The 26,357-nt window shown below is 39.2% G+C and overlaps 1 protein-coding gene across 34 annotated transcripts in view; it reads right to left on the bottom strand.

The window, feature by feature from the left end:
• Nrxn3 (neurexin 3) overlaps positions 1–26,357 on the bottom strand; it is a 1,637,399-nt gene that overhangs the window by 256,101 nt on the left and 1,354,941 nt on the right. The gene's annotated exons all lie outside the window — the stretch shown is intronic.

The following is a 26,357-nucleotide window of genomic DNA, read 5'->3' as shown; positions in this document are numbered from 1 at the left end:
TAACTCTGCTCCTCTTGTCTTCATTGTCCAAGTGTTGGCTATAGAACCTAGTTCACGCGGTGGGTGGGAGAATATGTGGAACCAGGCTTTTCAAATGCTAGGCAAGCAGTCCGCCAACTCAGCTCCATGTGTAGACCATTTTGAGTAAGGGAATTAAGCTCTAGTCTAGCTTCCCAGCAACTACTAAACACTTGCACTTCATGGGGAGTCTGTATCTGTGTGCTCTTTCTTTACGAAGGAAGAAATAAAGTCCACAGATTTTTCACCCTCAATGCTAATATTTCCATGGACAATGGCCCTTAAAAATCAACAAAGATCATGACAGCAAGAAAATGCCATGCACAGATGGAAGTCTGGTTTATTTACCAACTATCCTTTTCTTCTCTGAAGAATATCAATAGCTTTTAAATTAAACCGAGCATAAAATATGTTTGTATTCACCAGTGAAACATTAACCTGGACAGAAACACAAGCTAACTCAAACTCCAGAGTCAAAATAGAAAGAGTCACTGACCTGAATATACTATATCTTTTTCAAAGTTGATTTTCAATAAGCCTCCCTCACAACAAACAATAGCCAATATTGCACAATGAACAACTTTAAAAGAACAAAATTAATTAAGTAACAGAGTATTAGTATAAGATTAAGTTGTAGATGTATTTGTACAGGTTCTTTATTCTATGTTTTATCTAGCATCCAGAGAAAATGAAGCTTTCCATCCATGGTTATTACAATACTATTCATAGGGTCAACCAATATATCTATCAGCAGGTGAATGCATTTTTGAATAGGACAAAATTATAATATGGAATATTATCTAGCCACAAAAAAGAGTGAAATAATTCCACTTGCCACAATTTGGGTGGACTCAGAAGATACTATATTAAGTAAATTAAGCCAGGCAGTAAAGGTCAAATACCACAAGTTCTCACTCAATTGGGGAAGGTAAAAAGTAGATCACAGAGAAACAGCAAGTGGAATAGAGACTATTAGAGGAGAGACAGGAGCTGTAGAAGTACTACAATGAAAAGGAAGACAATGAAAATCAGAAAACTGCTGTGGATATCGCTTTGTATAAATAAAATGCTGATTGGCCAGTAGCCAGGCAGGAAGTAAAGGCAGGATAAGCAGAGAGGAGAATTCTGGGAAAAGGAAGGTTGAGTCAGGAGACACTGCCAGCCGCCACCATGAGTACCAACATGTAAGATACTGGTAGACCACAAGCCATGTGGCAAGGTATAGATTTATAGAAATGGGTTATTTTAAGATGTAAGAACTAGATAGCAAGAAGCCTGAGCCATTAGGCCAAACAGTTTAAACAATATGTCTCTGTGTGTTTACTCAGTTGGGTCTGAGTGGCTGCGGGACTGGCAGGTGAGAGAGATTTGTCCTGACCGTGGGCCAGGCAGGACTGGAGAAAACTTCAGCTACAGAAAACAGAGGAGGAAAAGCAGCACTAGTGCTGTACAGCACAACAGGGAAGCTATAGCCCACAGCAGTCATTAAACACTCCAAGAGAACTAGGGGAGAAAGTGTTTACAGGTACCTACCACATAGAAGGGAGCATAATTTAAGAGACAGAAATACTAATTTCCCTGATTTTATTATTGTATATTGAATGAGTATAACATTCCATAAATTTTACACCAATTAATTAAACAAAATTTAAATTTCACAAGATTATCACACACACACACACACACACACACACACACACACTCATACACACACACATATACACACACGAAAATCTCATCTTTCATCATTTACATTGTTTTGCTACTTTCGAGTTCTGTGACGTTTGTTTGAACAAATAGTGTAAAATATTCCATGCCCTAGCTCACATTGTACATCGATTTAGAATCCTAATTATGATTGACCACAAGTAACAATGCCACGAGTTCAGCAAGTATGTCTCCAAAGGCCTGGGAAAAGGAGAAATGAAAAAGTCAATCTCTCTGTTGCTATGATTAGATTAGCAGAGAGGCAGGCAGCTGTATATATATATATATATATGAAGGAGCTCCATATATGAAGTCAGAATCTTGGTCTGCCTGTGCTATAAAACCCAAGATACATGCAAAGCTAAGTCAAAAAGAAATCAGCAGTGAGCACATGCTGATCAAGAAGTCAGTAATGGATCCCTATCTACAAACATCATGTCATTAAAGATAGACTACTAAAAGAACTCATGGTTCTTGTGACATTTAGGTTTTGATAACAAATGTTATATATAATGAAAAGAAACATTATTTTCCATGCAGTACCTTTCTGCCTATTTAGAGTTACTTAGTCTTTTAGCAAGGTTCCAATTCTCAATTTCTAAGGCTATGCTACTATCCCTGAAAAAAGACATACACTTGGACATGACCTCCCCAGAGGTCTGGCAGACCACGCACAAGTGGGATTTGTTCTGATTTGGTTGTTCTGCAGTTCTTTCTTTTTGATTAAATACATCCTAATGCTGTAAGGACAAATCACTTTACAACAATTAACATCCTTGGGCAGTTTCTAACATAAAAGAGGTCATTTGTCATGCGACTCTGATACATGAACTAGACGCTCCCATTAAGACATCCTTTCTATTCTCTCAAAGGACTAGGTATGCCTGCTAGACATGAAAGATACTCTCCCATTAAAGCAGAAAGGACTGAGTTATTTCACTTATTTTAATCTCTAATATAAGCCAATTGTCAAAACCACATGACTTTCAATATTGCTCAATTTTTTTTAAAAGCTAAAGAACGTGTTATTTATTTATGTTTTTGAGACAGCATACCTCTTCATAGTCCTTACTCGCCTGTAAGTAGCTATGTAGATCAGGCCGGCCTTGAGCTTGTGCCTATTCTCCTGACTCTGTCTCCCAGTGCTAGGATTATAGGTTTAGGTCAACAAGACAGCCTTAGAAAGTGAGTTTTTGCATTCATTCATCCACCTACCACATGGAGAGCTTTGCTTCTCTCTTGCTCCTGTTCACTTACCCCTCTGCTGACTCTTTTGCTCACAAGAGGAATTGACTGCTCCCTCTGCTACTCATAACCCTAGTGAGGAAGGTCCCTGTTCCTCTAGTTGTTATAGGCCCTTTCCTGTTGTTCCACATCAGGCAGGCATCTTCAGATGCTGAGCAGAGAACATAGGCATGGAAAATGGATGAGTATCAATAGTAAGTTTGTAATATAGGCAGTTCCCTCTTAATCTGCAAAAAACACTGATACTTAGGGTCTGGGTTTGCAATGTTGTATCTCATGTCCTACAAGGTTCCCAACCTCTTCAATTCTCTTCTGCCTACCTTCCTTCTCCCTTCTTCTGTATGTAGCTCCCCAAATTCTCCTCAGCTACAAGCAATTTCATAGTAACTTCTTCCTGGTCTTTTAGCCAAGAAATAAAAGTACATATGTCTATAGACTCACCCAAAGAAACCCTCAGTACATATAGTATTGTATTCATTTATATGATTAATTGATGTTGTGTGTATGTGTGTCATGCATATGCATACACATAGCACAACGTTCATTGGGAGGTCAGAAGACAATTTTCAGGAGTCAGTTGGTGACTGAACTCAGGTCTTCAGGGATTAAGATAAAGATAGATAAAGATAAAGATAAAGATGAAGGGCAGCTAGTGCCTTTACTCACTGACCCAACTCCCTATCCCTGTTCATTGTTTTATTAGATTCACAAACTAAATTTCTCAGAGATTTTTTTTTTTTTTTTTTTTTTGGTTTTTCGAGACAGGGTTTCTCTGTGTAGCTTTGCGCCTTTCCTGGATCTCGCTCTGTAGACTAGGCTGGCCTTGAACTCACAGAGATCTGCCGGCCTCTGCCTCCCGAGTGCTGGGATTAAAGGCGTGTGCCACCACCGCCCAGCTTCTCAGAGATTCTTAGAGGAGTGTATCTGAGTGTTGAATTGCCATAACATGCTTTTTCTTCAGATCATGGTTTTATTGATAGCACCTTACTTTGACTGGGAACACAAAGGATGGTTGGAAAGTTATACTTGGAAATCTGTCTTCAGCTAAGTTCTCCACACACTTTACTGCTTACCACCCTAGCCATTAGTAGTAGTAGTAGTAGTAGTAGTAGTAGTAGTAGTAGTAGTAGTAGTAGTCTATGCTGATGATGGTGGTTGTGGTGTTAGTGATAGTAATAAATAATAAAGGTGGGTATGGTGGTACACACCTGCAATCTCAGTCCTCTGAGGCTGAGGCAGAATACACAAGATTTTATCTGTGGCCTAAGTTTAAGAAAAAATTGTGTGACACAGCCTCTTTCACAAAATAACAATACATAGGTAAGTTTATGATGAAAATGTCTAGGAAAACAAAATCCATTCCTATCTATTTTTCCAAAGCAATCAACTGAGAGTCTTCAGTGAGTTCCTAAACTTGGAGCAAGTACTGTTTATGGTGTATAGAACTCCACAGATGCAATCAGCTTAATCCTCTTAACTAAATGTCATTCCCACTACAAAAGGCACCTAATATCAGCAGACTGTAATGATTTTAGAATTGTCTCTAATAGCTGCATAGTCATGTCTGGAGTGGCTTCAGTGAGCCCTGAGTTCATAGGAAAAGAAAGAGAAGGGAGGGAGGAGTGGAGAGAGAGAGACATTCATTCCAGATACTGCTGTTCACACAGATACCCTCTTCTTCCTCCATCAGCCAAGCATATCTTTCTTGATTCAATGATAAAAAAATATTGGCAAATAAGAACATATTAGAAAATTTATTTAGAAAAAGGAAGGACATGCTTAGATGGATGTGAAAAAAATTATAGCGAAAAATTGTCAAATACAATTTACTCTAGAAGCCTACTTTGATTTAAAAGAAAGGGTAGTAAAATATACTCTACCACTAGCAATATTAAGGCACTGCACGCTCCTTAGCATGTCTCTATCCAAGCTTTGCATGGAGGGCTCAGCTTCCATCCTTTCAGTCTACCTCAAGCATCTTGGGAAGCAGGTACTGCTTTTTTCACTTGTTTTTTTTTCTGAGTTAGCATCTCAGGCTGCACTCAGACTGACCTAGAACTCACTGTGTTACACAGGCTGGCTCGAAATGGACAATAATCCTACCTATCATGCCTTCCTGAGTTCTGGAATTACAATGAGCACACTGGCTTCTCACTGTTGCACCATGAGGCAACCAAGAGGCAACCCACACCAACCTTTCCCTTATTTCTCTAGTCCTCATTCGAAGTCATTTGGGAATTCAGAGAGGAATTAGTCTCTTTCTAGATGTTGCACTGGGATCGATGTCTTTGTGAAATAAAATGTATGTTTCTGTATTTACTTGATTTGTACGTAGAATCTTAAATTGGGATGAAGAAAGACAATGCAAATGTTCTATACTTGCTTTCTAACAGCACTTGTTTCTATTGTGGGAAATACACCCAGTCAGTCTTATCTGGGTTTTCATTCCTGGTTTTGAGGATGACAAGGACTACTAACAGGGTAGTTTCCCTTCCCAAATTCTTGGCAAATACCCTGAAGTTACTGTCACAAAATTCTGGAGAACTACAAAGCATCTCAGTATACACAGCCCTACCACCATCCACTTATTCATTCATTTCTTTTTGTCCACCTCCCTAGTGTACAGGTATTACCATTAGTTTTGAGAGATCAAAACAAGCAGATTTGTAGACCTAGGAACTTTGAAAGGAGCTATGCGCTAAGGAGAGAACACAGGTTATCATCAGATGTCAAGCACTGTAAAAGTCTGGATCTAATAATTATTAATGTACCCTAGTTAACTCTCCTTGGATTTTTAATTACTTTATATGTGGATATTAATATTATGTCTTCTGTACAGCACCTTAGGGGTTAAATGAGACTATTTGAGAAAAATATTTATGGTCCAAGAATGGAGTCATATGAGGAGATTTCTGAGTACTTGTGAGAAAACTCCAAGAAACTAAGACAAGATTCTTGTGGCCTCCATTTATTTAAAAACATAGAATTGTTCTTGGATTATGCTTTAGTGCCCCTCCCAGGTGTAGCATATAGGAGAAAATTTATTTCAGATTATTCATTACAATCTGACTATTGTTATTTGTTTATATGCCTCTACAGAAAAATGTTTTTTCCTCTTGCATCTTATCTGTCACATGTGGCTTGACCTTGTGATTGTACGCTTTACTCATGTGACGTCTCTTAACCCTCAGAGTAAAAAGTGTCTGATGCTTTGAATAAAGTTGGCTATTGCATGGGACTCTTATCCACCCCATTTATCAACTCCATTCTCCCAGGTCTCACTGCCTCTTGAGCAGTAATCACACAAGCTCCAAAATACAATACATGTATATGTTAGGTATACACCTGTGGCATGGTGGTTTTTTTAAAAAGAGTTAAAAATTGTTTAGTGAGGAGTAAAACACATTCAAAAACCTAAATAAACACCTGCTTAATGCTCTGAGAAGGTCAGTCATTAAAGGGTTAGGAATTTAGAGTGAAGGAAGCAATACTTTGTAGCTGGAAGAAACATGTTTAATTGTACTTTGGGGATACAATTAAGAAAATGGGGAGAAGAAGGATAATACCTAAAGAGAAACAGAGATGAGCATAGAGAAGGAGGCAGTAATAGCACAGAAGTCCAGGAGATATCTATTAAAGTCTTTAACCAGATGACTAGAGAGAGTGTTGTCACTTATTTAGAGAGATCAAAACAGGTATATTTGTAGACCTAGAGACTGTTGAAGGAGCCATGAGCTATGAAGATAACACAGGTAGGCAACATAAGTCAAGCATTTTTAAAATCTAGATCTAATAACTATCAATATACTGACTGAGGACAAACTAGTTAACCTTCCTTGGATTTCTATTGTTTTATACATGGAATACTGATATTCTGTCTCCTGTAGAGTACTTAGGGATCAAATGCCTCAAATTATTTGAGACAAACTTCCCACGTGCTCCAAAATACAAAGCATGTGAGTAGAAAAGGATCATTGGCTGAATGTAGACAGAAAGCCAGAATATATGGTTCTGGATCTAACACAATGACTTGGGATATTTTAAATAGCTAATCAAGACATGCCGCAGGTTTTTGAAGAGAGATCATAGCTGGAGAGCAGTGGGTGAACTCAATGGCTTGCAGAGGGTAGGCTGAAGGTAAAGGGAGGCAAGACAGAGGCAGCAATGGGGGTTGGAGCTTGGGGAAACCGCCAAGACTTAGGGCAGTATGCACAAGGGTCGCTCTTTACTAGTAGATGAGGAATTTGCTTCTGATGACAGCCCTGTCCCCAGAGTTGAGCTGGCTCTTGCACATGCCCACAAAGAAAAGAATTCAATAGGGATCCCCGGCATCTGGCCAAAGGTCCTACCTAACACCAAAATAGGAAGATTGGACTCCAGACCCCCTTCCTTTCTGATGATCTTACTACAGGATGAAAAGAACATATTACAACCGCATGAAAAGGACCAAGTTCTTGCAGACTTGAAAATAAGGCTCATTTATTTGTTGTTATCAGAAAAATAAAGTTGTCAGAAAGGATTAAGCCCATTGTCCTTGCATTGCCCATCACCCTCCCCATTCCCACTTCATTTCTGTTCCTTATGTTTAGCCTTACAATGATTGGAAAACAATTCCTTGTCTTGTTTCCACTTTGCTCAGCTTCAGAAGACTGTTTTTCAAGCCAAACTAGAATAACAAGAGCAGACCATACCCAAGTAACTAAAATTCAAGAAGAGACACTCAGAAATATTCCTACCTACACCAAAGACAGATAAAATGGACTGCACTACTTATAGCTGCCTTCCCATTTCTAATAATCCTCCATTTAATTAGGGCTGTAAATAGTACCAGTGAATCCTGCAGGACTGCAGGAGCAATTCCAGCTCCTTCTTAGAATATGTCCCACCTTAGGCAAGGAAAGAATATCATGGTGAATCCCATGGCTCACAAAATCACTGAGTTATGGGGCAAGCCACAATTCTTTGTGCCATGGAGAAGAGATGAATGCATTTAAAGTGATAGAATTTAATTCTGTTCTCCTCTGACAAGTACTAACAATGCCAGTTAAAAAATACCACACACACATATGCACACACACACATGGACACACACACATACACACACACATACAAGTACACATGCACACACACACACAATCTTGAATGATCAAGGCTTTAAGTATTTACAGCAACCATTGCCAAATTTCATATTCTAAGAGTAAGATCCAAATGGACACATTTTATCATTTAATAACCATTATAATTTTACATGGAATGGGATTCAAAGAACTTCTAGTTACATAATTAGCCACCCAGCTCTCAAGGCCAGCTTCATGTTAGCCCTCTAATACCCCAGGCTAGCATTGTTAACCTCCCAACATCCAAGGCCAGCTTCATGTATTTCCTTGAAGAGGTATGTAATGCTTCATCATGATTGGTATTTGATTCACATTTAGAATGCCTGTTTCCAACACTGTGGAACTACATATATCTTTGTTTACACAATTCATTTGAAATATGAGCTGAGAGTGGTGATAATAATGATGAAAGAAAGAAACCATGATTCTGTAGCTTAGGTCGTAAGTCTCCCCAAAAGGTTCACGTGGAAGAAGTTTGTTCACCAGGGTGGTGGAGCCCCTAGGGACTGGGGTCTGTTTTGGTGTCTTAAGATTATTGGGTGTTGTTGTGACCAAAATACTAGACAGAAACAAGACAGTGTCAGATTTACTTATATATTTGTTTGTTTGTTTATTTGTTTTTGGCCAGTAGTTCCAGCCCATCCAGGCAGAGAAGGCAAAACAAAAACAGAAATAAAACCAGTTTAGAGCAGTGAGAATATGTGGCAAAGTCTATTCATATCACAGTTGACTAAAAAGCAGAGGAAGAGGGGCTCCAGTACCCTTCCATGGTTGACTTTACGAATAACCTAGTTCTGTCTGCTAAGCCTCGCCTCCTAAGGAGCCTACAGTCTCCCAGAGAAGCAGCACCAGCTGAGGAGCAAATGTCCAAACATGAGCCTCTTGTGGATATTTTAGATTCAAACCACAGTGGGGTTTGAATTCACCTCGAAGTTCATAGTGGGAACCTAGGACCTTTTTCTATCACTCAGTTTCAGGCTACAAAGTTCATGAGGAACTGGCTTGTTATAGGCTCAAAAACAATGCGACCAAAGGGCCATGTGGTAGTTTGAATGAGAATGCCTCCCATAGGCTCATATATTTGAAGGCTTGGTTCCCAGGTGGAACTCTTTAGGAAGGGTTAGGAGGTGTGCCCTTTTTGGAGAAGGTGTGTCACTGGGATTTGAAGTTTCAAAAGCCTGCACCAGATAAGAACTCTCTCCCTCTGCTTTGTGCCTGCAGATCAGCACGTAAGCTCTCAGCTGCTGTTCCAGAGCCAAGTCTGCCTGCCTGTCACCATGTTTCATGCTGTGATGATAATGGACTAACCCTCTGAAACTGTAAGACCCCAATTAAGTGCTTTCTTCTAGAGTTGCTTAGGACATAGTGCCTCTTCACAGCAATGAAGGAATAACTAAGACAGTCAATGAGATACAACTTCAAAAACTATGATTCCCAAATCAAAATGTTCTCTTTCTAGGTTGGTTGTTTCAGGTGTTTGTTACAGTGACACATGTGAGCCTGTCAGTGTCTCATTCTCCGAGGCCACTGTGAATAGTTGATGATTTCCATTTCATTTACTCAGTGAAACTGAACAAAAGAACTTTACAGCATTTTTATTTGGTAAGTTTAAATTTTAGGCCATTGATAAAATTTTATCCCAAAGGTGATATTATTAAAATTAAAATGTATTCTACTTTGTAAGTTTTTAAAACTATGTTAAAAATAGGAATATAGTGAGTTACTGAATTATTAAATGATGGTTACTGGAAGTTACTTTGTCCAAGGAAGGAAAGAAATGGAGTAAGAAATTCTTAAATAGCTAACAAAGTGACATCCTTTAGATATGCAGCTGCATATAGACACTTAAGTTGATTTGTGGGCATTGTATTTTCTATAAACATACTTATTATGAATAGGATGTCCCCAAAAACCTGTTCTTCCTTGCCTCAAGTTGTGAAGGAAACAGGTTTCCTGCTTCTCTCATTTGGAAAGGTGAGCTTGGTAAGATATTTGGGAAAAGAACCTAAAGGTAAAACACATTTTACAGGATACCCACACCCACATAGATGCACACACTACACACACATATACACACAGCGTGAATTATCTGCCACCAAAAAACATTTCTATTCACTTATTCTCCCACATGGTCTGCATGTATAAAACATTACTGTGGACCTGGCCTTGCATCTGAAAGCACATAGACAAATAACACAGGATCTCTGTATTTACAGAGATTATCTAATGAATTAGAATAAAATGCATATACACACCCACAAATATACAAAGTAAAATTACACTAGCTCCCTTTATCCATAGGTCTACTTTCCAGGACCCCAGTGCATAGCTGATACCTCAGGTACTACCAACCCCTATGAACTCTGCATCCCTGCTTCCTACCTGTCCTGAAGCATTCCCACAGAGCACTGATGTTACTCTTCCTCTCCTTGTTCCACTTCTGTACTGCCTTGACATGCTTGCTACTCTTGGGCATTAGGACCATGATGTACTAAACATGAACTGAATGTTTAAACCGTGATATTACACCAGTTCATCTGCTAGACTAAGAGGAATAATTAGTGACTGAGAGTCAGGTAACATACATACCACAGATGTGAATTTATAAAAAATGTAAGTATATTTTAATAGAGACTACCAACAGATCCTTGTAAGCAAGATATTACTACTATGGAGGACACAACAAAACTCAATGGCTTTTGTTATACTAGAGGACATTTATGTTAGCATGGGGGAGAACCATCCCTACTTCTAGATATAAGGAAAGTTTGTGATTGCTGATTTTTTTTAAGTTTTCAAAATGATATTGTATTTCTGAAAAAAGTTTATGATCATATAAGGGACACAGTGGAACTTCATCTACATTCTAGGAGCCTAGGGAAACAATAGAGAAAAGGTATAGCCCAGCATAACATGGGGTTGGGAGAAATCTGTGATGAGTCAGAATCAAATTCTGAGAGGCCAGCAAAACAGAGCCTGAATAGTAGGATACCGCAGTGGAGCCAAAAGGCTGCCATCTACCCAATGTAATTCCCCCGAGGTGGGAGAGTGTGTGTGTGTGTGTGTGTGTGTGTGTGTGTGTGTGTGTGTGTGTGTGTGTTTGTGTGTGTGTGTGTGTTGCATTCATATGAGTTTGACAGTAAGTATGCCTCTATGAATATATGTGAAAGTCACAGGGGGCATCTGGTAATGTTCCCTATTGCTCTTCATCTTACTCCCTTAAGAAAAACATCTCTCATTGAACAAGAAGCTTGCATTTTGACTAAGATGGATGGATAGCAACCCCCAGAATCTGTGTATCTCTTATCTCTAGCTCCCAAAGCTGGGGTTACAGGCATCACCAGCCATGCCCAGCATTTATAGGAGTCCTAGGAATTTGATATCAGCCACTTCCCAACCCCATGATTCTCTCTCTCTCTCTCTCTCTCTCTCCCTCTTTCTCTCTCTCTCTCTCTCTCTCTCTCTCTCTCTCTCTCTCTCTCTCTCTCTCTCTCTCTCTCTTTAAAGAAACTTGCATTATGACATTTGTGACCTAAATAGATGAGCCTCCTCCAACAGTCACATTGAGCGGCAGCTGCTGTGGCATCCTGCCTGTTAATTCCTCTACTGTTCTGATATCTGTCTTTCCATGTGTACATAAGAAAGTAAATAAACGAAGACTATCCAGGAGAGCTTTTGACCTTAGCCCATTTCCCTTAAATATATATTTACACACCGCTGGCAGACACTGGTGGAAGAGAACCTTTGTGAATAATGTCGTTGGAGCCTTTGGGAAAAATACATTTTTAATTTATTTCTGCTTCCCTCCTTACCTAGATCAAATAAGTGGATAATGCCAGAGAGACAGGCAGCATCCCAATCATCTTGCAGAGAAGCATTTACATATTCTTTTGCTCTCCCCTTGAAATTAGCACAGATAAGAATACTACATTGGCAGCACCAGCTGCTGTTGGTTTCTGGTGTCTTCTGTCTTTCTTCTTCCCAGAATGAAAGCCAAGAAAGTTTAAAAAAAATCACATAACTTGGCCAACGGATCAATTTTATAGCAGACTTTTACTGTAGACAGACTATCTCGTCTGAATCGCCTTGTCCCAGTTGGATTATAAATGCACGACTGACTGAAAATACTTAGAAATGAATATGAAAACCGGGAACATGCTTCCCACTTCTTGCAGGAAAATAAGATATAAGCCTTAGATATAAACATGCAAACACTTAGGCAATCATAGCCCTGAGGAGAGTACAGATGAAAACTGGGAACTGAAAGCCATTCTTGACTTGGAATGAGGGACTAGCAGGGGGATACATTCTGCTATAGACAGAAAAGGAGAAGGCCAGAACTCAGCAAAATCGGTACCCGGATAAAGCAAGCACTTCATTTCTTTCCTTGTTATATATAAAATAGAGCCTTTCTTCAGTTATTTTTAGATTTCCTTTTAACAAACAAAATCCAGGCCGTTTAAATCCAGAAACACCAGCTTTTGTCCTTTGGGTGACCATCCCCGCCCGACCCCCTCTTTCATCCTGATCCCGTCTCAGCATCTTGTTTCATTTCATCTGTCTTCGCTCCCTTCTCCCTCCACTGCAACCCCATTTCAGGAGAATTCGAGGGCGCCTTCAGTGCTCAGTCTCTTTGCCATTCTCCCGTCTCCTACTGTATTCCTAGATTCCAAGCCCCAAGAGGGTAGGCAGCAGGCCGACAAAGTCTGCTGTTTCCATAGCAAACTCGGTGCCAAGCACAATTAGGTACTTAATTGCTCGTGATGACTGTGATTGATGATGTTTTCTGCCTTTATGAATTCCGGGAGAGGGATTGACCTCCCCTGTCAGATAGACTGCATGCAAACGAGTCCTCTGCAAGCACTGCTTCCACAATTATTCAAGAAAATAATAAGGTCTTCAGATATTCACCACAGTCATAGTCACATACGCACAAAGCATGATAAACAGAACCCAGCAGCAGCACCACTGTCTTCAGGTAGCAATGTCACATAGACTGCAGGGCGGGGGAGGAAAACCACTGAGTCAATCGTGCAATTCATTAACTGCTTTGGGGGGCTTATCGCTTAACACTGTGTGTTGATAATCTCATCTGCAAATCAAGATGACAGTCCCATGGTGGTTTCAAAGTAGACCAGCAGATTCTTTAGCACTCATTGTCATTCCTCTGTACTGGGAGCCACAAATAAAGATGACTTTTCCTTCTCATCTTCCTCCTCCTCCCTCCTTCACTTCTAATTCGCTTGTCCTAGGAAAAGTCAGTTAGCATGTCTGAGGATATCCCAACCTTCTATGAGGACCATGGATAAAGGAACTGAGGCCTCCAGCCAACAGCTTGACAGTCAATACTCCATTAATGAAAACAGCAAAATACAGAAGTAACAAAATCTAATAGCAATGACCAGAAAATAGAGCTGGCAATATGTTATGATGTTAATGAAGCATCTCATTTCATTGTACCTAATAGTACATGTGGTAAATATTACTAGTGTATACTGATTACACATGAGAAAACAGCAGTTGTGGAAGGCTAAATAGTTTTGGAAGGCTTTGTAGATAATAGCAGCATGAAACCAAGATCTGTATTCTTTATATAAGTTATCACGATTAAGAAAGTAGTAGCCAAAATAAAATCTAATTTAGATGGAAATTATATTTTTCAAGCAAATACAACAGTTTTGGTAAAATGATGGCTCTGTAGCTCCCTGTGTTGGTAATACCCTTTGGGGTAGACTTACACTACTGTGATGCATTATTATTGTTGTCTGCTATTGTTATTAATAATAAATCTTGTTATCACTGAAGAGTCTAGGAGATATTGGATTTGATTTGAAAGCACTTAATATTCTGTATCGCCCTTGCAAGCCTGGCCTTCAAGCTGTAGAGGGAATTGTTAAAAGATTACAAAATTTGATAAGCAACTGCATCATAGATATGGAAGCCCTCCAAGACAACTTCATTACCATCAATAAGCCTTATGAATGTCCAAGCAACTCCAGAAGCAGCTGAGGGCAGCAGCATGGTGTTCTTTAAAAAGTATAAAATAAAACCCATACACACTTGTACATGCACAGAGGGGTTGGCATCCTTTTCGCAAGCCCTTGAGGCAAGCACTGAAGGTTTCCTATGTAAAAAACTAAAGTGACTAAAACTAGATGTGGCCTTCTCCTGGCTGTCCCATGAACAGTGCTTGAAAATTTGAGTTCATTTCTAACACTCTCAACTTAAGAGTTGAGATTTCTATATGAAACTTCATAAATGTCTGGCTTCTGATGAATTGATAACTGACAAAATTGTTCCTTCAATGACAATTGTCTGAAGCTTAAACATCACCTACTGTAGCCTGCTGTAGTTTGAATCTGGAATATTCTCAAAGGGCATGTGTGTTAAGGGCATGATCCTTACCCTTTGGCACTCATAGAAGGTGAGGTATCCTCTTAGAGGTGAGACTTACTAAAAGGAAGTTAAGTCAGCAGGGGATATTGAGATCCTGGCCACTTCCTATATTTCTATTTCCTTACTAGCCATAGTGAAGTAAGCAACTTCCCCTACCACCTCTTTCCCACCATGATGCGTGGCCTTACTAGAGGAACCAACTGACCATGGAATGAAACCTCCAAAACTGTGAGTCAAAAGAAACCTTTCCTCAATTAAGTTGGTTATCTCAGGCATTTTGTCACAGTAACAGAAAACTGACTTTCATATACCCCTTAATGGATTTGACTTCGTGATTCCCAAACAGTACTGAAATCTTTATAGACTGTATCTTTTCCAGTTGCCAAGGATAGCAGATACAGGCATCCAATAATGCTAAATGACAGGCTCTATCTCTTTTGTGTTTTTTGTATCTTCTGTTCATATAAGTTTGAGTTAAAGACACATGGATTGTAAAAATGTCAACATAATGGAATAAAACACAGTGAGACAAAAGCTCTTGAGGGGATCAATCAAAGCTGAGTGACTTTCTTACAAGGGAGAAAATGCATCAAACAAGAGGAACACAGTAACAAAAATAATTCTTAATTTTAGCTTGCAAGTACAATTCTGACAGAATTTTGGGTGTGATGACACTTTACATGCTTAAGGTAAACTAAATCCAGGACTAAAACCACCCACTAATAATAGCAACTACTTATTCTTAGTCTGGCCCACTAGGGAAACAACCCTATGGACTGATTGATCAAAAGATGGGAAAATGTCAAAGTCCCAGGCAAGCCTTGCAGAAGCTAGTTAGTCAAGGATCAGGAGGCTCCCAGGCAGCCAGCACATAGACACTGTGTTCCTTTCAGCCATCAGACAGATGCCAACTCCCATTATTGCTATAGATTAGCTAGGTTATGTCCTTCACCCTACCTGACTGTACTTTCTCCTGTCCTTTAAGACTGAATGGGATATTTTAAATGGCCCTATCCCCAAGTAGGGCTATATTTGGAATATCGATGCATTTTTAGCCAGAACAGGTAGAAGTAGGACTTCATACATTCACATTTAGATTGTAAAATAGTCTGAGTATGAAGACATTTACAAGCCAATGTGCTAATTTTCCTCATGATCATCAAGTTATGCTACTCTTTGCCTAAAACTTCTAATACAGATTTCAGTCATCTATTGAAGTACATGCACCCATGAGAAGATAGATTAGAATGGTAACAATGGTTCCTGGCCAATTTAAATGAAGATTATCAATGACTGAAGGCATGTACTCACAAAAGCAGTAGCCTTGACTCCCAATTATGTGGTTGTATACGAAGAGGGTACCTCTAAGAATGTAATGGCAGTCAAATGAGGACATGGAACAGTGATCTACTGTGATGCAATTGGTTTCCTTATGAGAAAAAGAGCTTGCTTACTCCCCATATTCATGAATGCACACAGATGAGAACAGAGCAAGCTGGCTTCAAGCCAGGCAGGAGCCCTTACTAGAAACCAAGCCATCTGGTTTACAGCCTTCAGAATTGTATATGCAGTCCTGTTGTTCAAGCCACTGGGGTGAGGAGTTTTGTTATGACTACTCAAGGAGACTGTTGGAAAGACCAAAGGCCTGCTTAGGTTCTATTCTGCATAGGCAATTCTGCCTGAAGAGAAAGCGGGCTTGAGGGGAATTGGACAGTATTGGTGTACAGGAATGGAAGTAAGGAAGGGAAAGAGAAGATATGCTTTCCTCTCAGCTAGAACTACATTCTAACCTACAGCTCTGAAGGATCTGTGCTTGGTTCAGAGTAGATAAGTTTGATTCTGTTCAAGCAAGGACTTTAAGTTTGGGAGAAAGGGAAGCAACATGTTCACAGCAGGGATCACATCAGTGACAATTACACATCCCAGTGCATTGACAGGCAGTAGACACATCAGTAGAAAGAAATGTACACTGGAGGACCAGTCAAGATTGCAGGTGGAAAACTCTGAGGCCCCTCAGAAGTAACTTGATATATGTAGGAAGTAGGGAGATGAAGTGTAGAGATCTTTAATTAAGGGCCAAGACCTTAAAAAGCGTTGATGAAGAGTTATGAAGTCAGCAAATAACAAAGATTAGTGCAGGATACCTAAAAGCCAGCAGGGTCTGGGAGAAATGGGGAGGGGGTTATCTGGTAATACTAAGAGAAGGAAAATTTTACATACTTTAAAATATGTCCTCAAAATTACCTTCCTTCCCCCAACTCTGTATGGGTGTGTCATACACACACACACACACACACACACACACACACACACACACACACACACACGCGTCTCATTTAAGAGCCCAGCAATTTCTTCTTTCTTCATCCGCTTGCGTTTAGAAACAAAGGGTACTGTGACAGAGGGGGATTTGTGCAATTCTCAGATTACATCATTACCTTCTCTCCCAAAGACTTCCATCATGATAATCTTAATGTTTTATTGTTTGACAGTTTTCTGCATCTATATAATGAATTTTACTCATTTCACCTCCCACTCCTTCTCTCAACCTCTTCCCTCTCCTACTGAAATCCTCTTCTCCACAGGTTCCCATTTTATTTTCATGTCTTCTTGTTGCATGTGTTCCAGTGAGTTTAATCATTATTTATTGCCAAGTAGGTGGGGGTGGTTATTTACTAGAGTACGATCAACTTATCAGTGACCACACCACTGAAAAAACATGACACCTTCTTTTCCAACTAGAGGCTTTCTAAGAAGGGTAGAGTCTTGTTAGCCTCTCCTATCTTCTTTCATAATAGAATGTTGACAGGGCCAACTTAGTGCAGATCTTGTGAGGATAACCACAGCCACAGTGAGTTCATGAGTGTGAGACCAACTCACATCCAGAAGATATCTTTTTACAGCAAATCTCCCCATCTGCCAGTTATTCCATTTTCCCCCTTTCTTCCACGGTGCTCCCTGGGACCCAGAAGGAAGGAATTATACCCATTAGAACTGAGCCCTCTACCATCACCTTTTCTTGGTACTTTTTCTAGTTATTGGTTTCTGCATCAACAACCACCCACTTGTGTGTAATATTTAATATAAAAATCAGTGTCATCAATCTGCTTAGAATGAACATAGAAGCCCTGAGAATACAGTGCCTCATCATCTTTTTTTATTTATTTAAAGGAAAGCCTTTCTCCAATCATTTCATCCCTCATGTGTAGATGTAACCAACCATCTTATTAAATAAGAAACAGAACCAATGCAAAGAAGAAAGCCAAGAGGTCAGAGCTAAGAGCTAAAAACCTTACCCTTCCTCTCATGGTGGTCATAGCAAAAGCCGGGCGGTGGTGGTGCACGCCTTTAATCCCAACACTTGGTAGGCAGAACTAGGTAGATCTCTGTGTGTTCAAGGATACAGCCAGCATTGAAGACACACGCCTTTAATCTCAATACCAACCATAGAAGACCTGGAGGTCTGTATAGACAGGCAGTGATGAGGCAATCATGTGGTTGGGTTTACAACCAATGAACAGGAAGTCTTTATAAAGACAAACAGACAGGAAGTAGGTCTCTTTCGGAGAGGTCTCTTTCAGAGAGGTAGGACCACCAAGAAAGGAAGGGTAAGGTTTTTAGCTCTTAGCTCTAACCTTTTGGCTTTCTTCTTTGCATTGGTTCTGTGTTTCTTATTTAATAAGACAGTTGGTTACATCTACACTCATGCAAGTGAATAAAGCAAGAAATCAACTCTTTAGATTTTCTCCTCACATATTAAAAATTCACCCAGCCTTTGCTTGTGAAAGGCACAAATGTATTTCTAGAATGGTGGCACTAGTCTGGAAAGAGGACAGGCTATGTCTGTACACATCAAATAGTCACAGATAGACAACCAGATAGCCACAGAGTAATCAGTATTAGATACTGGGGTGTTTCTTGAAATATTTATTTTTCTGTGGTTGTTTTTATCTTACTTTGAAAGGTTTATTTTATTTTTACCTAAGTGCAATTATGTGTTTCTGTGTGTGACCATGTTCAGTTATGAGTATAGTGCCCACAGAAGCCAAAAGGGCAGCAAGGTGTTCTTGATGACTGAGGCATCTCTCTAGACCCTTGCTTTCTTTTTCTTTTCCTTCCTTCCTCCCTTCCTTCCTTCCTTCCTTCCTTCCTTCCTTCTTTCTTTCTTTCTCTCTCTCTCCCTTTCTTTCTTTCCTTCCTTCTCGCTTTCTCCTTCCTTCCCCCTCTCTTCTTTCTTGTCATTCTGACATAAAAATCTTGTCTGATATCTCAAAGTCTTAATAGTCTAAAAACACCTTTTTTTCCACTCACCTGGCTAAATGGCCACTGTGGGAACAATTACTAGTCAATGTTCTTTTATTATCATTACTCCTTAGTTCCACATTAATAGAAACAATGTTTCCTACTCACTATGAAAGCAATTGCTCTCTCTGATGGACTGAAATGTAAAGAACAGCAGAGGACTACAGCACTACTGATAAGCTGGGTTACTTTGCTCACAGCCTGAGTCACTGAGTGGGCATTTGAGTCATCCACTGCAGTCCTCTGTAACAGGAAGCAATATGTGGGTCATTAATTAAAAAAAAAAAAAAAAACACAAGATGAGCCTTCTAGTTCTGGATAAAATACCATGCCCCAGAAAATAGTGGAAAGTGATATTTGAATCTTTTTAGACTAGTTTTTCCTGGAGGGCTGATTGAGCAAGGAAGTTGATGATTATCTAAAGAGTAAAGAAAATTGACTTCAGAATCTATGTGAATGGAATATTTAGAATTTTATAATTAAGCATGGCAGATGAGCATACTTCTCAAAAGTCCTAAGCTACTCAGCTCACTGAGAAAGCTTAGTTCACTCTGACTAGTGAGAAAGACGTTTTGGTTCATCTGATGTTGCTAAGGAACAAATGAAGTTCACTAAAACATTTCTAGGAATACCAAAGCTAGAAAACAAGGAAAATATACATGGCTCCCATCTAAACTCAAAGCAACACTTCCCAAATCAATGGCTGAAACATAAACAGATTTAAGTATATCTATATTTTCTTTCCTCGGGTTTGTAATACCAGTATTATTTTGCCCTGCATTTGTGGTGCATGAAGTTCTTTGAATCATCATTTTATTTTTGTGTTTTTCAGCTGTACTTCATTGTGATTTAACAACAACAATAACAACAAATCAAAGAGTGGACCAGCCTTTAAATTAGAACACCTACTATACAGTGAGGACTCCACAGCAGGATGGATCAACATCAACACATCTCATTGTGGGTAAATGTCCATCTACCCTTGTCCTAAATGCCTATATTCTACCTCAGTACTTGAGGACAGTGAAGATCTTCCTCTGCCTGGGATTCATCTCAGAGTTGTATTAAACTTAGACTGTGTAGTCTATGAACCAATGCTATATAAATTAGCAAAAACAGAACCAGAAAGCCTATATGTAAGATTAAAAAAGGCTGTCCTAACCTAAGTAATTAAAAGTAGTAGATAACCTTACAGAACTTGTGTGAAGGGTGGTTTTTCTTGTGTTTTTTTTTTTTTTTTTTTTTTGTCTATAGAAATAATTAGAATGACAACCATAGGACAATAATAACTATTATTAAAGACAACTTAATGGGAAACAAAACCTGTCAAGCAATGAAAAAAATAAACAGATGTTCTAATAGCCACACACAAGCAAAAAATAGTTAAAAATTGCTAAGTGAAAAAAAATAACATTCAGAGGCAAGAGCCAGGGGATTCGGGTAGACAGATTGTAATTAGCAATTACCTACATTGGATCATGTCCAGAACATAAGGGCTAACATCACCTCTGCCATTCTAAAAGGTGTCCTGGGATTCCTAATAAACTAAAGTAATTAGGAGCCCCTTCCTCATTTTGTTTCCATTAACATATGGAAGTTCAATCTTATCTTATGCCCAAGGGGTCAGTCCTGATCTGCCTGGTAAGGATTTTGCACAAATCCAAAATGCTACTTTTCATTTATGTCATGTGTTGATTTCAAAATCACTAATGTGAAAATTCATGTTGATGAACTATTTTTAACAAGGTTATATCGCACCAGAGTCCAAAAAAAAAATCACTGTCAAATTAATACATTCAACAGAATCACCAGAGAACAACTTTCTGTAATACTTGGTTGGAGGCTTACAAAGAATAGCTTACACAGGGACATTAATCTGCTGGGTTAGGGGTGGTAGTATGCTGAGTGACATGTTCCACTCATAGGACACCTTAAACAGAACCTATTTTAGCAACATTCGTCTATCATGGGCTTGAATTACCAGAAATGATAGTTAGTGACTTACGTAAATGCATGTATAAATTTTTACTTTCAATTATTTTATATGTATTATTTATTTACTTAGTGTGTGTGTGTGTGTGTGTGTGTATGTGTGTGTGTGTACACAGGCATATACATGCTCATGTGTGCATATGTGTGCCATGGTGGGCATGTGATGACCAGTGGACAAGTTGCTTGAATTGGTTTTCAACTTCTATCATGTGGGTTCCAGGATAAAACTCAGGGCATCAGTCTAAGCAACAAAGTCACTTCACCACTGAGCCATCCCTCCAGCCCCAATGCTTCATTTCTTTAACAAGCATACAAAATTATCACTAATGTAAATGTGGATTCCCCTATGACAAAGTGACCTGATCCTTACTATTGTGTACAATTTTCAATTAGGAATATTGTAGTGATGTAATGGTACCTAACACAGGTAAGATTGCTAGGGAATTCATAAACAGCTCTAGCTAAGTTACTTATACAGGGCACAGAGGGCTGTCTTAACACTAACCTTCTTTCCCCCTTTATATTAGAGAGAAAGAATACAGCTAAATGAAAATGTCGAGTGCCTGCTGAACACTCACGACATAAAGGACACTATTTCATACTGAAAATGATTTGATGCTGCTGATGTATAGTTGGGTATTTACAGTTGTCTGACTCTGGAATGCAATTAAGCCCCAGGACCTCCTAAGACACAAAAGGTTAGCTGTTTTCTGTAGTACAGTTCTCCATGAGAGCAAAACTTCGCAGCAAGATTTGGCTTCAGAGTTTATGTCAGTAGAAATTCTATAGGACATGCCATAGTTTGAAAGGGAAGAGAATTGTGAATTGGCTGAGAAGTGGTAATGAGGTGGGGAGGAAAGAGAGACGTGCAGGAGGAAGTAAGAAGCACAAAGGAATGCCAAAGGAAGCCCAGCTTCCATGGTTCCCCATCTCCCCATTATGCTTCAGCTAAAAGGAAAATACAATAAGGGGAGGGTTCCTGCACAATCTCTATACAAAATAAAAGTGAAGTGCTCCAAAGACCTAATCATGGACGTTAGGTGGCAAATAAATGTGTTTGTTTGGATAAGGGCTATTGTGTGCTAAAAATTTGTTCCATGAGCTGACACCTACTAGAAGAGACAGGTTTCTCCCTGAACCTCTCCCAAAGTATTCAGAACAAACTACTAATTGAAAGGTGGGGAATGAATATATGCCAGGTTTGAAGGGTATGATTACACTGTGAGCATGGGCACTCATGTCTGCATTTCTCTTATTCTCATTTTAAATTGAGTTATTTTTTGTTAAAGAAATATTAAATATTGCAATTTGTTTTTAATGTATAATGCATGCTGATAATTTTATAAAAGGACAATCATGGAGGAAGCACAATGGGTGATTGCTGGGTTTCCCTCTTCTGCCCCTGAACTTCTCTAAGGATACTGTAATACTCTGCCTTATCCTGAGAACACAGGCACAGCTCTTTCTTCTTGAAAGTCTGCCCAAGTGCTTGGAGGTAAGACTCAGTTTCCAGTTTTGCAAGTGTCAATCTGACAGAAGATCACAAAGCCATCTTTCTCCAGCTGCTGAAAATTCCTGTCACCCTCTTGAAATCATCAAATGACTTCATTTAGCAGGAACTGAGCTCAGAAACAGGACACTTTCCACTTATGTCAACACCCAGTTCCAAGGCAATGGACTGAGAATACTCTCTACCAGTAGCAAGATTTCTCAGATTTCAATAAAGCATGGGACCCTTTGTAAAACAAACAAACCAAAAAGGTCATCCTTAGGGACCCTGACAACCATTCAAATTACTTTTATACCCACTTTACACAAATGTAGTCTATATAAACATAGAAGTAACTGCAATTTGTTTAGGCTTTTAAGCCCTTATGCAACCAATGCTGATTTACAAATTAGATACAAGTAAATCTAGACACTATAAAATTTCAATTAGCAATATTAATTTAATGTGACAGCCAATGTTGCTTAATTTAAGTCAAATTACCAGCCCCATAGCAAATGTTAATTCTTATGACCTCCCTGGCCTAAGACCTACAGAGCATGTCATGCTTATATTAAGTAAGGCTTGCTGGGATTCTGTTTTCTTCTACTCCCAATTTTCTCCATAATTTGAAATTTCTGTCTTTGCTTGTCACTAGTGCGGTTCTTATGCCATCCCCCTCCTGCTCCTTTCTCATTAACCCTTAACAACAAAAGGAGGACTCATTTTGTCCTGCCATGGTTATGAAAACAATTAAACACAGGTACTAACATTCTGTGCCAATACTTGCTGCTGCCTAGGTGATCTTCAGGATATACTTGCATTGGAGTATGTTTGAATTTTAAATTGTCACTAATGTGCAATACAGATATGTACAGTCACCATTTGCAGAGAATTCTGAGCCTCTGAGAATACTTCAGAAATCCATTCCCTAGGTGCACAATCTGTCTTTGTAAATGATATGCATTTTATAAGCTGAACTACTCAGCAGCCTCAAGTGTAGGAAAAGTGTGGCAGAGATGGACGTGTTTTAGAGTGAACTCATAATTACTTATTCTAATATTTAGCGCCAAGGTGATTTGGTCTTTGCATAAGTAGATTCTCAATACTTTCAGAAGTCTATCTTAGGGATTAGACCAAACAAGTTCAACTGAAGAATATATAGTAAATCAAGATCAAGAACACATCACTCATTATGGCCAGCCTTTCCTACTCCTGACTTGAGGGATGCTGTCTAAGACCAAAAGAATTTGTCCTTCCCTCAAAGCCCTTCATTACCAAAGTTCATAGAGGTCACTGCATTCACAAAGTTGATATACTACAAACAATTATGCAAAGAAAATTTGACATGTGTTATGTTGTGAGTAACATAAAGAAGACATAGCATTGTAGACTGTTGAGAACTATGACCTCCCAGTATGCCTACACTGAGCATGGCTATCTCACTCACATGCCTATGCTTTTCTTCCATCCTCTCAAATGGGCCCCTGCGATGCTTTATTTCATGAGGATAGAGGGCCGCTATGCCACTGAATGTCCCTTGACTGTTTCAGAGACTTATCTGGGCAACAATTTGGGCTCCCAACCCTGAGAAGTCAATAAGGCCCAGCTATTTGTGAGAGGGATGGCTGCTGTGTCCCAGTCAGAATCATTTGAGGCCATTTTCTCTCAGTGATAGAGGAGAAAGATCCACTTACAGTAGAAATGCAGCCAGCTTGCAGAACTGAATTCAATTACCCAGGCCTGTAACTGGCCAGTGTGCCCTGTGGTTAGAAGGGAAACAGGATAAAAGGGTTATCTTGCTTTCTTCTTTCCCTTTGCAGTGAAAAGTGTCATTAATTGAACTTGTTCATTTTCATATTACTTGTGGGACTCTCCTTTCTGAGAGGATAAGGATTTATTTAATGAGACAGGGTTTTGACAAAATGCACTGTCAGGGAAAAAAATCCCAGGGTTAAATAGACATATATTAAGGTTAATCCCTGTCAATTTTATGATCACATCCTCAAAGTTTAGAGTAGGGTTTTAGGAAATCTAACTACTTTCACTACTTACACAGCATTTTGAATATTGGTAGCTCACCTGTACAAAAGACATTACTTCCTGTAGCCATAAAGAGGGGTCCTTTCTGCAATGATTTGTGGGCATCAGAGCACAGGTGGAAGGTGAGAACCTACCAAGATGGGCATGAGTCAAATATTTGTTTTGCTACATAGCACTTGAATGATTTTTATATTTACTAAATTCCACTTGTTTCCTGTGTCCTACTCATGAATGGATAATGAGTCTAAATCCTCATGAAGACCCTATCCATTGCAGGTAAGAATTAAGGTACTCTGTCTTCAAAGAAGTTACACCATTGTTCACACAACAAAAAAAATGGGGAGAGAAAAAAAATGGTGCAGGAGCAATAACTCATTTGGTAAAGTGTTTGTTCTCCGTCCATGAGAAGTCGAGTTTGAGACCCAGCATCCATGTTTAACACTGAGCATACTTGAGAAGACTCATAATATCTGAGGTGAGTGAGCCAGGCAGCCATGTGTCTCTAAAGATAAAGTCAATGACACCTGTGGATCAATACTTGAAGTCAGCCTCTGGCATGCACAAGTATGCACATGCCTGCACCCCCAGGCAGACACACACACACACACACACACACACACACACACACACACACACACACACACACACACGAGAGAGAGAGAGAGAGAGAGAGAGAGAGAGAGAGAGAGAGAGAGAGAGAGAGATTAAATTTGATTAAAATGAAAAAGTTAAATCCATCAACAAATGTCTTTTAAGTCATCTTTATAAATTTGTCCATTCCTAGAAGTGCATGAAGGCCAAGCATGGTTAATATTCAATTGACTTAAACCAATATAAACTACCTGAGATGTCTAAGCTAGAGGGACTGGAAACAAAATCCAAAATTATACTACATTTACATGGGAATTAATGGGATTTCAAAATACCCTTTATCACTGGCTACTGGGCAAGAACAAATGGGGATCTAGGTGTGCAGCTGGCAGAGACAGCCATTTGGCAGTGCAGCGTGATGCTAGCATTTTTGTTGAAGCACTGCTGACAGTACACCAGCTAGCATCATTCTATATAGCACAGTAGACCAGCAGCTCTTATGGTGCCAATTGGCATTGAGATCAATGGTCCACAGGTCCTCTTCATTTCAATAATAAAGGCAATGCTGCTTGACATGACAGACTGGAAGCAGTGGAGTGAGCACAGGGGAAGACATGATTCATGTATTTAAGTGACAAATGGCATTCCTCCCACTCTGAAGGTAGGAACGATCATTTGCCGTATTATGACACAGAATCTAGATATTAGAGGAGTACAAAGGGAAGACACACACCTGGGTTTTACATTCCACTCTGGTATGGTATATGACTCCAGGCAAGTGATTTAAACTGGTATTCCAAAATGTGTATATCGCCACCTGCTTAGCAGATGAGAATCCTATAAAAGACCTGACATTTATATGATGCTTAGAGATATTTCAAACCAATTTAACATGAAAGTCCAATTTATAATGACTGACTTAGACTATTTGGGGACAATAGGCAAACAGAACGAACTGTCACTATGCCCTTTCTGAAAGGTTGGTGATAAAGAAAAACAATTCACACAGGTGAATGTTATGGGACAGCATATTAGACAAAGTCTTTAAATGAGGCATTGTCTGAATTTTAGACAATTGGTATGAAAAAGTTAAAAGAGAAGTCATTTCTTTCTTCTGCTGTTTCTTAACAAAAATCAAATATATATTACATGTTATTTAGTTATTATATATTGAATTATATGAATTATATTATTATATACTATTACATATTTATTAATTATGTTATATATATATTACATTTTATTTATTTATTTTGTGTGCATATACATGGTGTGCATTCATGCCCCGGCATACATGTAAAAATCAGACAACTTTTGGGTGTCAGTTCTCTCCTTCTACCACGTAGGTCTTGAGCATCAAACTCAGGCCATCAGGCCTGGCCGCAAGCACCCTTACCTTCGGAGCCATTTCACTACCCCTGTCTTTTTCCTCTCATACACACTTTCAATTGAGATGTGAC

This window comes from Peromyscus californicus, unplaced genomic scaffold, assembly GCF_007827085.1.
Source record: "Peromyscus californicus insignis strain IS unplaced genomic scaffold, ASM782708v3 Scaffold_15__1_contigs__length_86483966, whole genome shotgun sequence".
Classification (NCBI taxonomy): domain Eukaryota; kingdom Metazoa; phylum Chordata; class Mammalia; order Rodentia; family Cricetidae; genus Peromyscus; species Peromyscus californicus.
Note: the sequence above shows the minus strand (reverse complement) of the source record. Positions and strands in the feature narration are given on the sequence as shown.